The sequence below is a fragment of the Rattus norvegicus genome, chromosome 17, assembly GCF_036323735.1.
Source record: "Rattus norvegicus strain BN/NHsdMcwi chromosome 17, GRCr8, whole genome shotgun sequence".
NCBI lineage: Eukaryota > Metazoa > Chordata > Mammalia > Rodentia > Muridae > Rattus > Rattus norvegicus.
The window spans coordinates 4,394,233-4,410,067 of record NC_086035.1 but is presented as its reverse complement, the minus strand read 5'-3'; the positions used below and the strand labels follow the sequence as shown (position 1 = coordinate 4,410,067).

The 15,835-nt window shown below is 46.2% G+C and overlaps 1 long non-coding RNA gene across 3 annotated transcripts in view; it reads left to right on the top strand.

The window, feature by feature from the left end:
- Window positions 1-15,835, top strand: part of LOC103694025 (uncharacterized) — a 41,427-nt gene that overhangs the window by 11,999 nt on the left and 13,593 nt on the right. For 2 of the 3 annotated variants that reach the window (XR_596587.4, XR_005495522.2), the window contains exon 2: window positions 13,528-13,655. The exons of the other annotated variant lie outside the window; for it this stretch is intronic. This is a non-coding gene — a long non-coding RNA (uncharacterized LOC103694025). The remainder of the gene's footprint in view (window positions 1-13,527; window positions 13,656-15,835) is intronic. 3 annotated transcript variants of the gene reach the window in all.

The following is a 15,835-nucleotide window of genomic DNA, read 5'->3' as shown; positions in this document are numbered from 1 at the left end:
GAGAGGAAGGGGCAGAGAGGGCAGAGAGGGCAGAGAGGAAGGGAGTAAGAGCACGAGGAGGGGACAAGCAGCCCCTTTTATATTGAGTCGGGGATACCTGGCTGTTGCCAGGTAACTATGGAGTGGAGCTTAGAAGAAATGCTAATAGGTACCATAAAAAAAAGTTGGGGAACATAAATCCTGTCCTACCATAGAGTATTGCTAGTCCTCTGGGTTTGGGGTGGGGGTTCATTACAGCATCCTAGCATCTGCTGGTGAAAAGCAGGGCAAAACTCTACTGAAATCGAGAAGTCTGAAGTAGTTCAGAATCACAGTTTCCCTTGGCCATGTGGGTGTGAACCAGACTAGATGAAACAAAGAAGCCCTGAGGTAGGACCTGGAGCTCTCCCTGGGGAAAACTGACAGGAACTCCCAGGAAAGACTCCATCATACTTAACAAAGCCAAAACAAGGTCAAAATCGAAACAGACAGCAAAGTCTTGTCTGCTGCCTTAGCCTTCTGAATCCCCTTTAAACCCTGGCCCTACCTATTCTCACGGATTTTTCTCTGTGAACCCATAAACCCTGGGGGTGGGGGTAGGGGTGGGGGAATGGAGTAATAGCCTGTTAAACAGGGCCCTGGATGCCTTCTCTGCAGTCACCATGTACATATGGGGCAGCCTATCCGCAACGAAGTCTTAGATGGCCCCAGGAAAAGCAAATTCTAAAAGATAAAGAAGCTGGTGGGGAGGGCAACCTCCAGTGTTACTAAGCTCAAGGTTGACTCGTGGCAGGGTGGCAATGCAGAGAAAAATTTCAAAATGCTTTTTTCTTGTGCCAACACTTGAATGGCAGAGAGAGAGAGAGAGAGAGAGAGAGAGAGAGAGAGAGAGAGAGAGAGAGATGAGTTAAGTAAACAACTAAACATTCCAGCAGGCAAACAAATAAATCTCTGGGATAAAGACCAAGGCTTGGGATGCATTCAATAAAGCCTCTCTCTTTCCATCAATTAATGTCCTTGTTTATTTAATCAGCCCAGCCCATGTGGCAGGAGGGAGAAATGCTCTCCTTTTCGGCTGAAGCAATGCAAAACACAGTCTAGATCCAAGGGAACCTTGCCAGAATCTAGCCCTGGATGGCTCTTTAAAGCCCTGTTTTGCTTGTGTGCGCATGGTAACGTTTGCAGCTGTCGAACGTGGCTTCGGGCTGTCTGACTCCCTTGAGAGAATTTATGTGTTCCCACTTCCTTTCCTTATTAGGAGGCAGGAATCTGCAACACCTATTAGAAGAAGTATGCATAAAGGGTAATGACTGTGCGATTTATTAGTGCTCTGTTCTTCCTCACTGGAGCCTCCGCCTCCTGCCGCCCTCCCCTAGGGCGCAGCCTTAGCTGAGGCTGCCTCTGCCTTCTTGGCTGCAGGTGGGCAAGAACAGCCTTCATCAAGGGGGAGACAAGACCGGTTCTCTTCCACACCAAGACACAGGAAAGAGACCGGCCTGGGATTGGGTTTGATCGCAGAAGTATTAGGGGAGGGGAAGGGGAAGGGGAGGGGAAGGGGACAGAGCGAGAGCAAGAAAGCAAGAGAGTAAGAGAGGGAGGAGGGGGCAAGCAGCTCCTTTTATAGTGAGCCAGGCACATCTGGCTGTTGCCAGGTACATCTGGCTGTTGCTAGGTAACTGTGGGCGGAGCCTAGACAAAATGCTAACAGTATTTGCTGACCAAGTGAGTAGAATCAAAGTAAAGAGAGAGCGCGCACGCCATAGAGGCACCAAAGGGTTTTGGTGCTGTTAATTATAAAATGAAAACGGCAGCCAAACGGAGACGGGTTTGTTAAAGCAACGAGTGTTCCCTAGAAGCAGTTTTGGCGTTGCCTTTCTGAGCTCTGAAGCTGGGATCGGTTTCCCGCCAGGGGCTAGAAGCTCTGAGTGGACACCTTCAAGCTGCCTTTCACATGAGCCTTCAAATGAGGAGGCAGGAACAACTATGGTGGTTAATAAAATCCACACCATCAGCCTGGAAACTGCAGGTGATGTCCCGCCCCTTCCTGGCATCCCGCTAAGACGCGGGAGTCCAGACAGAAAGTTCAGGAGAAGGAAATGTGAGGAGCCAAATGTATTTGCTGCTAAAATCCCATATACATTCAAGAAAGTGTAATCCATGAGTTTTGGGATCACTTGGTTTAGTTAGTTGAGTTTCAGGTCCACTCTGTTGTTTGAGTTAGGGAAAGGAAGATATATTAGGCCAGGGATCGTGGCTCTGACACCAGACAGTGCAGGGCTGGCCCTGGGACCCCAGGGACACACTTGCTACCCCTAAAAGCACCAGGACCCTGGGATGAGCTCTTCATTTGTGCAGTTTCGGGTGTGGGAGGCCATGGCTGAGGTTCTGTGGAACTTTTGAGTGCAATCAGTGTATTTCCTCCTGAAATCCCTGAGACGCTTCTCCGACATCATCTACGAAGCCCACTTTAGAGGCTCCTTTTCACGGCCTCTATCCCAGCATCCAATAGCACGCTCCCAATGAAGGGTGACCGACCCACATGGCACTGTGTGCGTGTCTACATGCTGACCACCTATCCAGTGCTATGCACTTAGCTCAGAGGCACTTAACGTCAAACAGTGTGGACTGGGAAAAAAAATGGGATTGAGGAGAAAGGGCCCTGGTAGTAGGACCTGCAGGAGAAAGATGAAACTAAGGATCAGAAGACATGCTAATGGCTGCTCCCTCACTTCCGGCGTTCCCTCGCTCTTTTCGCTTTGGACGAAAAGATCCTGCCTCTAGGTTCCTGCAGCGGTGTGTAGCAGTATGAGAACATTTCATTGGGTCCCTCTTGTCGCTAGGCAGACCTCACCTCCAACTACATAAATCTCTCAGTGAGCAAGCTTGAGGCCCACGCTGGGTTCTGGCAGAACTGTTGGCTTCTTTGCATTTTTTTTTTTTTTGCACTGTCATTTCAACCAGGCCAGCCCAAAGCTACTAATTAAAGAGGGAGTGATTTATTCCCAACTCTTCCCTCAGGAAACATAACTCAACTCCAGGCTCAGCTAGATTGCCTTGCCCTATTCAATAAATTATGGCCGCCTCGTTAATAGTTAATTAGAAAACCTGAAAGCCCAAGACAGACCCCTCAGGGAGGGGAGAGGTCAGTTCACCCTGAGCCTCGTGCACTAGGAGTCTGAGCCGATTCTCCTTGGTGGCTCCCCTGTCCACACCAGCCTTAAACTGCAGCACCGACCCCACCCAAGTGTTGAACCGACAGACTGTGCCCTGCACTGAATCCTGTGTTGAATTCTTCTTTGTTAGCTGAGCAGATGGGAAACCTGTCTTCAACCTTCTTTTAGAATAGTGATGGTGAAACAAATAGGTGTGGTGTGGTGTGCGTGCATGTATGTATGTGTTTGCATGTCTGTGTTGTATGCATGTGCGGAGACTTGAAGACGTGTGCATTCATGTTTGCATGTGTGCGTGGCATGCATGGGGTTATGCCTGAGGTTGACGTGGGGTGTTTTCCTCAATCCCTCTTCACTGTGTTCATTGAAATATAGTCTCTTGGACTAGAGAGGTGGCTCAGTGGTTAAGAGCACTGACTGCTCTTCCAGAGATCCTGAGTTCAATTCCTGGCAACCACATGGTGGCTCACAACCATCTGTAATGGGATCCAATGCCGTCTTCTGGTGTGTGTAAAGACAGCTACAGTGTACTTATATACAATAAATAAATAAATCTTAAAGCAAAAAGGACTATGTTCTTTCACTGAACCCTGAGCTCAGCGAGCTCAGCCAGCTTGCTTTTGAAATCCAGTCTCTGCACCTCAGTACCGGGGATCACTGAGTCTCCCTGTCCCCCGTACTTACATGTGCTCTGGGATCTGAACTCTAGTTCTCACCTTTGCAGGGGAAGAGCTTTAGCCACTGAACCCTCTTCCCAGCCCTGAGTAGTAAAATAAAAATGTGGACATCAACTGCCCTTCCACGTATATATGCGTCTTGAGTCGATAAACACCTCACTAAGACGTCAAGGTTTTCTTTCTCTTTTAAAGAAAGAGCAAGCCACGGAACCTGCGTGCTTTTCCTGATGTAATTGTTGACTAGCGGAAAGCCAGCTCCTGCCAGTTCCCCTTGGCTCCTGGCAGTTCAAGCCCCCTCGGTTCTCTGCAGACTGCACATCAGCTCATAGCCGCAGTGCAAGAGACAAGTGCATGGAGAAGGACTCAGAAGCAACGTCCTCTCTCCAGTCAGCAGCGGCTCCATTCGTTATAGTCAAGGAGGTTCAACTAGTGCTCTCTTGGGTTTTGGAACTCCTGAGGTCCACTTAGAGCTCTGTGCAATGAGGCCCCAGGCTTTGGAACTTCTGTTCATGCAGTCAGAGGTTCTGATAAAGCATCTGTTTCACACGGGTTTCCAGCGACTGCTGCTGCTCTTCCACGGACAGTGATCCGAATACTGGGAGATGGGAGGTAGGGCTTGCCTTTCGGAGGCAACGCTACACACATACACACATCCGAGAATACCACTGTGAACAAAAGACAGCAACAAGGTGATCCCCCTGTACCAAGGACATCCTGGCACCAGGCTGGCACACTTGCTCATTAGAGAGACATTGTAGGCCATCTGGTCCCTAGGGAGGCAACTCACAGTCCTCTAGACCCACAGATCTACTGACAGAGGATATTGTGACACAAGGTAGAGAACTGGAAATTCATACTCTGATGGACACTAAGCCTGGGAATAACATCACTTGGGCCTGCAGATGTGAATACAGGGGTTAGGTTCTCCTGCACACCAGCCCTGGTCCTTGGGAGTCCCACCTGGACCATGGTGTTAGGTCATGTCACGAGAGCCAATGTCTTCCTCCAGTGAGCCTTGAATTCTGCTGATCATGAGAACCACCTCCGCCCTCTTAAAAACAAAGATCTCTGGGCTGGGGAGATGGCTCTGGAGGTAAAGCACTCTCAGGGCAAGTATGAAGACTCGACTTCACACACTCAGACCCCATGGAAAGCTGGGCGAGGCAGCAGGTGTCTGCAACCCTTGCCTCTTCGTGGCAACATGGGAATTAGCAAAGGGGTCTGTAGAAACTCATAGGCAGCCATGAGGTATGAAGTAACAAACAACAAGTGGGCCTGTCCCAAACAAGGCAGAAAGTGAGATGACACCCAAGGTTGTCCTTTGTCACACCTGTACCCACATCCTCACAGGAACACACACACACACACACACACACACACACACACACACACACACACACTCATAGACAGAAAGACAGACACAGAGACACAGAGACACAGAGACAGAGAGAGACAGAGACACAGAGAGACAGAGACAGAGAAAGACAGAGACAGAGAGATACAGAGACACAGAGAGACAGAGACAGAGATAGAAAGACAGAGACAGAGAGATAAAGAGACACAAAGACACAGAGACAGAGATAGAGACAGAAACAGAGAGATAGAGACAGAGGCAGACAGACAGATAGACTCACAGAGAGAGTGAACAAACCCCACATAGATTGCCAAGCCAATTCTCTGGAAGTCTGTTTCACTATCTGGATCTGCTAATGCGGCAAGTGGGTCTTGGGGGATGCTTGCAGTCCGGCAAACTTGGGGAACAATGGTTTAGCTGATATGTGAGAATCTAGAAGCAGACCAGAAGCAAAGACAAGCAACTCCCAGTGGAATTCCCAAGGCACACGTTCCCTCTCAGAGCTGCCTTGCCTTTACACCGCTGGCTGAGCCAAGCGTCCATACAATACTACATACATATACACCATAAACATATACATATACAGTAAATATACATATATACCATATATATATACATCATATACATATACATATACACATACAATACTATACATAGATGGATGCTCAGGAACATTTCTCAAAGAAATGAAGAAAAAGAGGAAGAAAAAAGAGATTGGGAGAGGTAGGCAAGGCTGAACACTTCTGTGTTGGCAACTAACTAGACGAGGCTCTGAGATAATTTCACAGCTCCTTTACAGCATTATAAAACGTTTTACTGATTAATAAACCACTGTCTAACTCAACATAATTAAAGAAAAAGATTCATTAAGCTTTTCCAAATCTAGACTATTTCACTGACATTCTCCCTTCCTGTGGAAAATATGAAATCAGGGTTAATTAAACTCCAGCCAATCAGGTCTAACTTGGGAATAAGGAGTCTGAATCGAGTGTGTGAAGGCAGTAAGTGGGCACTTGAACTGTGTGAATGTGGATCTGACATTTCGGAGGCAGCTCAGTGGGTAAACTCAACCCCACTCCCACATAACAAGGCAAGCCTGGCATGTCTGCAAGCCCAGCATTGGGGGGCAAAGGCAGACAGATCCTGAGGGCCTGCTAGCCACCCAGTTGGACCAAAATGGCAACCGCCAAGTGCAATCAGAGACTGTTCCGAACAATGAGACAGATAAACAACTGAAGGCAACGGCCCCCTGTCTAGAATTTGTCAGAGGGTATCATTGTCTTTGGCTTTACTCCAAATGGTAATCCCACCAGGGTCCTAAGCTACAGCTGCACAGACTGGCTCAACTCGGTGGCTTCTAAAGCAGAAAAACATGGCCGTTGGGAAGGCGCCTGTAGAGAGGAGGGTGGATGTTAACTGTGACGGGAGAGAGCGAGGAGAAGCTGAGGGTGAGAGCAATCAGAATGCATTATACACAAGCATTAAATTTCGAAAGAGCAAGTTTAATTAATTTCAAAATATACAATGGAAAAGTGATTGAGGAAGGATTTCTGATATCAATCTTTGACCTTCAAACATGTGTGGGTGGGTGTACCCCCCCACATATGTACAGCACACATATAAAAATAAATACATTGCACATACAAAATTCATACAACACATACAACATACACAGAACACATATATGCACAACACATTCACACACAGAGACACACAGACACACAGTAACACACATAGACACATACCTTACACAGACACACAGACACCCAGAGAGATACAAGGCACACACTCAGACACACACCACAGGTACAGATACAGACATACATACACACATATACACATACACACACCTACACACACACACACACACTCTCACACAGAGACACACACACTCACACAGAGACACACGTCATACACAGACACACATTTCGGATACACATCACAGAGGCAGACACAAAAATACATACACCAAGAGAGACACAAGGCACACACTCAGACACACACCATACACACACACACGCACACACACACACACACACACACACACACACACACATTCAGATATATACCGCAGGTGTAGACACAGACATACATACACCCAGAGAGACACAAGGCACACACACACACACACACACACACACACACACACGCACACACATGTGCTCAGACACACACCACAGACACAGACGCAAACATACATACACACATAGACATATACACAGATACGCATAGACACACACTACAGATGCAGACACAGGGATACATACATACACACACACACACACACACACACATAGACACATGCACAGACATGCACAGACACACACTACAGATGCCGACACAGGGATACATACACACGTACACATAGACACTCAGACACACCCATGCTCACTTGAAGTGCCATGGCACCAAACAGGGAATCATTGGTGATTACTTATCACAACTACATAACACACGCATGAGACTCCAAAGCTCTCCTTTGAGATTTGTCCTCACATCCCTCTGTCCATATCAAGTGAGGCTGAGTGGACAGAGACTTCTGAAAAACTGACCGAAGAGGAAGGCGCATCACAAATTAGCTTTCAAGAGAACAACCATACATCCTGGAGCTGTGTTGCTCTGTTTGCAGCAGCAGACCCACACACATTCTTTCTGGCTGACTGTCAGGTGTGAGGGTTTGCAGGCTGCTCATGAAGAAGAGTGTGTGAGTAATTGATACAACTTGGAATAAAGTGAGCTTGGGGCCTGGGGAGGTGGCTCATTGGGTAAGAGCATCTTCTCCGCAAGCATGAGGACCTGAGTTAAAATCCATGGCCCTCCCATGGGAAAGCCGGCATGGCTGCTTATGCCTGACGCCTGTGAGCTGGGCTTTGGGGGGTAGCAACTGGCAGTTCAAGAACACTTGCTGTCTGTCCAGCCTGGCCCCCGAAGCAGGTTTCAGTTCAAAGAGGGACTCTGTCTTTGGTAAGGTGGATAGCAATAGAAGAAGACACCAGTGTGTCCTTATTTACACACACACACACACACACACACACACACAGACACACACACACACATACACACACACACACACAGACACACACACATGACAATGATAGTAACGCGTCATCTCCCAGAGAAGGTGGGATTGGGACACAGCCCTGTGCCTGGAGCTCCCATTATGAGCAATCACCAAAGTCCACTGTCTGGGAGAACGGTAAAGTGTGGGGATCGCTATAGCTTTTTGTACTTCCGTTCTGTTAGATTCCTATTTTCAATCCAAAAGATAATCAATAATTACTGCTACCACAATCAGGAACTTCCAAAGTTGCCTTAAAAAAAAAAAAAGATTAGAGAAGACGCTAGAGAAATCTGACAGACAGCGTGGTTCTGTCTTGGTTCCACTTCACTGTTCCCTCTGCCCAGAATTTGCCTCGTATCTGCATGCTGAGCCTAGTGGCTCACAGCATTCAGGAGGCAGAGACAAGGTGAGAGAGAGTGTGAGGCCAGCCTGGGCTATGTGCTGAGAAGACACTGAGGCACTTACTGGGTCTGCGTTGGCTGCTGGACAATTGCCTCCCACCCTGTTTCCGCATCAGTTGTATCCAGAGGGCTGTGACCCAGGGAATGTGGGTCAAGGTGTTCTCTGTTGAACTTTGTTATTGGCAGAAATATATCCAGAAGAGAGAGAGGAGAGAGAGAGGGGAGAGAGAGAGAGAGAGAGAGAGAGAGAGAGAGAGAGAGAGAGAGAGAGAGAGGCTCCTTGATTCTGAGGAATCCTAATTCAAAAGCAGTTTCCTAGTTTCCTAGTTGTTTTATGCTGGGTGAAAGATCACTTTTAACGAGAGAGAGGCTGAGAGGGTTAAGATGGAGAGATGGAGAAACAGGAGCCAGCAGGCACAAAGAGGACGGAGAGGCACCGTAACTTGTAGCTGGTACGCAGATCCTTCTAGACGACATCTGAAGACGTCTGGGCAAGAGATAAGGCACGTGTGAGAGGAGTGAGGCTGGGAGACTCTACTCAAAGGCCAGTTTTCCATTATTCAACATTCCCAGTCTGGGGCACTCTAATATAGAACTCAGCTGAGGAGGTTAGCATCGGTGCGGACTGACAGTCATTACAAGGAAAACATACAGATGGGCCCGGGGAGACGGGCAGAAGCAGGGCAAAGTGTCACAGGATTTGGGGACAACCAGGCTTAAGGGAACGTTTGAAAAGTTGAACTGAAATCTAATTATAAACAAAAGGCAAATGTCTAACTAATGCAGTAAAGTATGCTGGTGGAAAAGGCCACTCTGGAAAAGTTACAACACCCTAGGGTGTTTCAGAACCAGAAAATCCACAGGACCTAAGGCAAACTAGTACATTCAAAGTCTTGGGTTTAAGGGACAGGGTCCAAAGATACAAGAGGTTATATAGTGGTGAGTTTAGCTGTACTGCTTTGGCTCCTGACCAGTTGCTCTCCCAGCAACCCACCCGAGCCCTGTGGATACTCAAATGAAAGACACACATGCACGCACACACATGCACGCACACACATACACGCACAGGCGCAGACACACACGCGCGGACACACACACACATACACACACACACACACACACACACACACACACACACACACACACACACATACCAGTTAATTTTTTAAATGCCTTGGCTATCTCAAAGGCTGGCATTTCTTTCTAATCCTCCCTGCAGCTAACACACATTTCCCTCCTGGAATCCTGGTTTAATGCCCTCTAATTCTATATATAATTTATCTTTGTTACCCTGGCTCCTTCTGGGCAACTCCCTAGTCTTTGCTGCCCAAGATGCTTCTGGGCCGCCCTTCCGGGAGATACATTCCTTCTCACCTACATTCTGGATGATTTTCTTTCTGCAGCTCTAAATCTGATCTGTCTCCCTCTAAATCATGGTGATTCCCTCTCCTTCCTCCCAGGTCCTGGCCATGCAGATCTAAAGGTCCCGCCCCAGTCTACCTGCCCAGCCATTGGCTATTGGCTCTTTATTGGTAGATCAAAAAACCAACTGGGGACAAGGACCTTCAGTGTTTGGGCAAGTAGATTCTCAATTTGGGGGTCCGCATTCATTTAAAGCATTAGGACCAATCCCCAACAACGTTATCTCGTGCACTTTTTATACCCCCTAAAACTAAAATCTAAGAAGCACAACTCTCACTGTAGCGCACCTCCACAAACATGGTTTCAAGCAAATGTTAGCTGCAAACGAACAATTGTGAGAGCTGAGCTATCCCACAGAAGCTGTCTGGAGTCCTGTGGAGGGCTGTCTCAGGTAGAACACAAGACTGTCAGCTTGCACCCCATGATTGACTTCAAGACTTGTTCTTCTCACTACTTCCAAACATCCCTTCCTCAGGACCCCAACCAAGCTGAGGCTGGTCCTTGGCGATGAGAGAACCAGCCTCAAACAAGATGTGGAAAGCACCACAGCAAAATAATAATGTATACACTCAGCCCAGGGAGCTGGGTGGACTGGGAGAACTGTCGGAAGGAGATGGGGGTGGAGAGTTTCCCCATGTGGGTACTTACATTCATTGTTCAAAAAAAATGCTAAAAGCAACAAAATTTTGGGCATATATACCTACAGCCCATTGATTCTAAGCACCATCATTTCACATTCTACTATCTCTACAAAGCACTTTGTGTCTTACAGACATGGTAGTCTAGATTTGAAAAATCCTTGGAAGGCATCTGGCAATTCTCCACTGAAGGACAGAATGTTAGAATAGTAAGTCAGTTAGAAGGTCACCAAAAGGTGACTCAGCTCAAAATACCCCTTAAGTGAAGTAGAAATGCAAAACATCTAAACAACAGCAAGAAGTATAGAGAGCTGGTCTCCTTAGTGTGGAAAGTAACCATGGCTGTCAAAACGAGGCAGGTACATGCTTCTGTCCAGGCTGCCTGAGTAGTAGGAGTCAAGCTTGTCCTGTTAGATAGAAAACTATGGAGCCATATTCTGTCTTGGGCCCACCTTAAGTGGCTTTTTATCTGGAGAGGCATGAACAAACATCCGTTTGCCTCAGACAGGGCACTACCAACACTTGGTAACACAGTGAGTTGACTTCCATGAGCAAGGAATGTGGGTGGACCCACAGATCACTGCAAAGACACCCCTACCTGCATGGGTGACAGTTTTCTGTATAGCTCGAGCAATCTATTCAGTGAGTCTTCTACCGCCTAGGTACCCTACACTGTCCCCTGCCCTGTGTTCCCAGACCAGTGCAGCTGGACAGGACTGTGTTTGGTGTGGTGGGAGGTAAGTGGCTGGATTCTCAGGGAAGGTTGACACCCTTCCTCTTTGTTCTTTCTTCAAGGGGGTTTCAATATATCTGATCTTATAACAGTCTCATGTATGAGGGCCACAGTTGCTCAGGTTAAGATGGTCTTGAGGACAAGTCTCACACACGCCAGAAAGGTAGTCTTGGATGTGAGAAACATGGTGAACAGGAAGGAGAAGGAGTCTGGGAAACTGCTCCCTAAGACCCGCATGAAAGTCTATAGTGAAATATTCACTGTCCTCTTCCCAGTGGGATGACTCGGGACAGCTGCTCCAGAGGCCGGAAGCAAACAGAGCAGAGTCAAAATCCCAGGCTTTACCAGTGGCTGCAGCCAGGAAAATTCTCAGGATCAGCTCACATCCTTAGAGAGCCTGGAAACACAGACCTCGTTAAGAATATCTCCCCAGGGACAGTAAATGACATCAAGTAGGAAAGTTTCCAATTTCATGTGGATGGTTATAGCATCAGTGACTCTATCACCAAGCCTTTGGTCCTGCTAACTGAGCATTTTCATCTCCTCATGGTCCCATTCTTTTCTATCCTGCTGCTCGCCAAAATGCTCCTTCTATCTGTTCCAAGCTCATGTTAGCCTTGTCTGTCTCTCTTCCATTTCCATATAGATTTGAGGTTGCTGTGGATGTGTTCACTAAAAGTTTGTGTGCTGGAACCTTGATCTTCAGTGTACATAGTCATGTCATGTAGAGGGGTAGATAGTGTGTGTGTGTGTGTGTGTGTGTGAGAGAGAGAGAGAGAGAGAGAGAGAGAGAGAGAGAGAGAGAAATATATATATATATATATGTATGTATATAAAACATAGCAATGAATTCAGAGATCTTCCTACCTTTGTAAGCCCAGACAATAAGCTAGCTGGGTGAGTTCCAGGTATAAGATCACCATTCCTGTCATGCATGGACCTAAACTAGCTCCAATCTAGGCTTACTTTGAACTCACGAATTTGTTGCTTTTGTAAGGCCAACAATAAACTTAGCTGGTGGGATCTTGCCCTGAGATCACAACCCTCCAAATCTCTTTATCTCCTTCCTTAATTTCTTTCTAACAAGCTGGCTCATAGTGCATCTGCCTCTGTTTTTGTTTTGTTTTGATTTATTGTTTGTTTTGGTTTTGGGTTTTTTGTTTTTGTTTGTTTGTGTTTTGTTTTTCTGGGTCCATGAAGCCCCTCATATAATTCATATTGCATATTTATATTTTGCATAGTTGAGGAATCATGTTTATATATTTTTGAACTCATGTTTCTAGAGTTATTTCCCACAGCCTTAGGAGCTGCCCTGAAGGTCACAGCATTTGCCATCTTGCTAAGGACATTAGATTCACACTCCCCTCCCAGACTTGTGTTGTCTATGATTATCATGGAGTCATCAACCTTGGCAGAGAGAACATTCCCCAATAACCTTGTCATGGAGAATATTTCCCAAAGGAGGAAGATAAAGTAAATTATGTACATTATTATACAAACAAGCCTCATGTCTAGTAACTGTCAACATTTGTGGAAGCCCATGCCCTGCTTCTCTGCTCCAGGGGCAAGAACCATGTCACACAGCTCCTTCTGCATGGCAGGACTTTGCATCTTATAGACCTGAATCTTCTCATAGACCTGAAACTTCGCCAAGTGGCCAGGCTAGCTGGCCAGCAAGCTCCTGGTTTTCCTGTCTCTGTCCTCATCCCACTATCACTGGGACTATCAATGGGAGTTGCCATGACTGAGTATTTATTTAGGTGCTGGGGATCTGAACTCAGGTCCTTATACTTGAAAGGAAATCACTTTTAGCAATAAGCCATCTCCTCAGACCCAGAAACAGTAGACTCTTTAAGAGATAGGGTCTGAGGGAAGTCACTATGTCATGGGGACTCCACTCTGGGTAGGGATTAATGTAGATCCAGCAAGGTGTCCTGTGAAAGCAGGTTGGTAAACAACAAAGCCACCCAATGTACCTTACCCAGTCCATGGCCATGCCCATTCTGTCTGACCTATTTCAGTATAGTTGGGGTGGGGGAGGGGTGTCTTCAAAGAGACATGAACTAAACAAATCTGCTCTTTTATACCTCAGCCAGTATCCAGAGGTTTGTTACAGCAACACAAAGTGGACTGAGACAGGAGTTGGAGGAGACATCGAGGCAGAAGAAATGTGAAAGGTTAGAAGAAGGAAGGTCAGAGGTGCTTGAGGCTTCGTGAGAGGTGGGCAATGTCATTGAGAGCATGGGGAGCCTCTCGGAATCTCTCTTGAGATAAGAGAGTGCAGCTGTGGTAGAGCTTGTATAGCCTTTGTTAGAATCTCTGCCTGCCCTTGTCCAGAGGCTCTGCCTGATAGGTCACAGCTACACACAAGGCTGTATTGGGGCTATTATTAAGACCCAGGATTAAGATTATCATCCTGTACCTAAGCTGAGGGTGCACTCTCTCCATGGAAGGCTGGGACAATGACATAAGGAGGGAATAGATTTGGGTCAACCCAGCTCAACTCCAAAGAGTTCTAAGAATGGTTCCAAAGAGCTGCAGTCATGCTGTGATGTGAGACAATGCAGTTTTGATTAGGGAAGGACATGGAGGGCCTCATTTTGCCATGGGATACCCATCCATACAACAGAGATGTGTGCAAGTCCTCTTGAAAGCTGTCAAAAGCTCACAAAGAAGACCCGAGTTGTCCCCATCATCTGACACTCAGGTTTTAAGATACCAAGTTTCCCAAGGTCAAGGAACGTGAACCACAGAAATGCCCAGAGCAGTTGAAAGTCAGAATTCTGTTTTTTAAAGGTCATGTGTTCAAAATTATGTATATTTTTGGATCAATGGTACAAATTATTTCCCACCATAAGCTTAAGAAATGGAGGCAGAGCCATGATGGGCCACAGAGAATAAAAATACAGGTGGCAGGAACACACGTGGGATTTACACACAGATGGCATGGTGTGGAAAGAGGCAGGTGTTTTGACTTACAGGAATCTGGTAGGTTTTGCCCCATGAACTTAAATCCTGGACTTTGTTTTGTTGAGGGGGAAGAGAACCAAGAGCGTGTAACTTCTTGTACCTGGTGATGAATGTGTCAGTGTGTGGTATGCCCCTGACTGTTCAGTCTCCCCTGGATAGTGAACTTTGGGCTACCAAGGGCTTGTCTACACCAATCCACCCATTACTGTAATCTGCTTATAGTGAGAGTAGGTTTATACTACTATCTAGAGCAAATTCTCTAGAGCAAGCTACTCCCCTGCTGGGACAGTCCTGAAATGTCTCCGTTTGAGCTAGACTAGTTAGACAGGGCGTGGAGTCTGCTGACCTCTACCTCTTGAGCATTCAGGTGACAGGTGCATGCACAGCTTTTGTGTGGATCCTGGGTTCTGAACTCAAATCTAGATGCTTATGTAGCAAGGACTTTATACAATGAGTCACCTCCCCTAGTCCCTGGGGTATTTTAAATGCCATTCAAGCATGGCCAGCTTGATTAGAGTGATCTGTTAGTGTAGTGCCTAGCAGTAACACACAAGTTGTTACATGTGATAGCTGGGACAGATGTGAAGGAGTGCATGTATGCACATACACACATTCACACATACACACACATACACACATGAGTGTATGTGTGTGCATGTGTGTATTTGTGCATGTATATGTGTGTATGTGTATATGTGTATATGTGTATGTACATATATACATATGCTTGTACATGTGTATACATGTGTGCATATGTGTATATGTGCGTGTGTATATGTGTATGTATATTTGTGTGTATATGTGTGCATGTGGGTATATGTGCATGTATATGTGTGTATGTGTATATGTGTATATGTGTATGTATGCTTGTGTAAATGTGTATGTGTGTATGTGTGCATGTGTGTATGTGCATATGTATGTATATATGTGTGTGTATATGTATATGTATGTGTATATATGTGAGTGTATGTCTGTATATGTATGTGTGCATGTGTGTATGTGTGTGTATGTATGTATATGTGTGTATATATATACACATATATGTTATGAATGTGTATATGTACATATATATATATATATACATTATACATATGTCTGTGTATGTTTGTGTGTGTGTGTGCACATGTGTTAAAGCCAGGGATTTTTTTTTAAATGGGGGCCAGTTTCTAACTGTGGTATTCTAATTGCACAATCCCTCTCCCCCGAGTTAATTGAGTTTAACAATGACTCAGAGGAACTCACAGACTCTAAAAAACATGAACCATTAATGAAGGCTTCTCTGCATCAGCTTTAACAAAGGGACTCTTGCTTCTCTTAGAAAAAGTGACCCCTCCCCTGGATGAGTTTAATAGCAATTAATTAATAAAATTCGGAATTAATAACATTCTGGCAGGTGAACGACAGTTAGAAACAAAGGTGAAATGCCAATT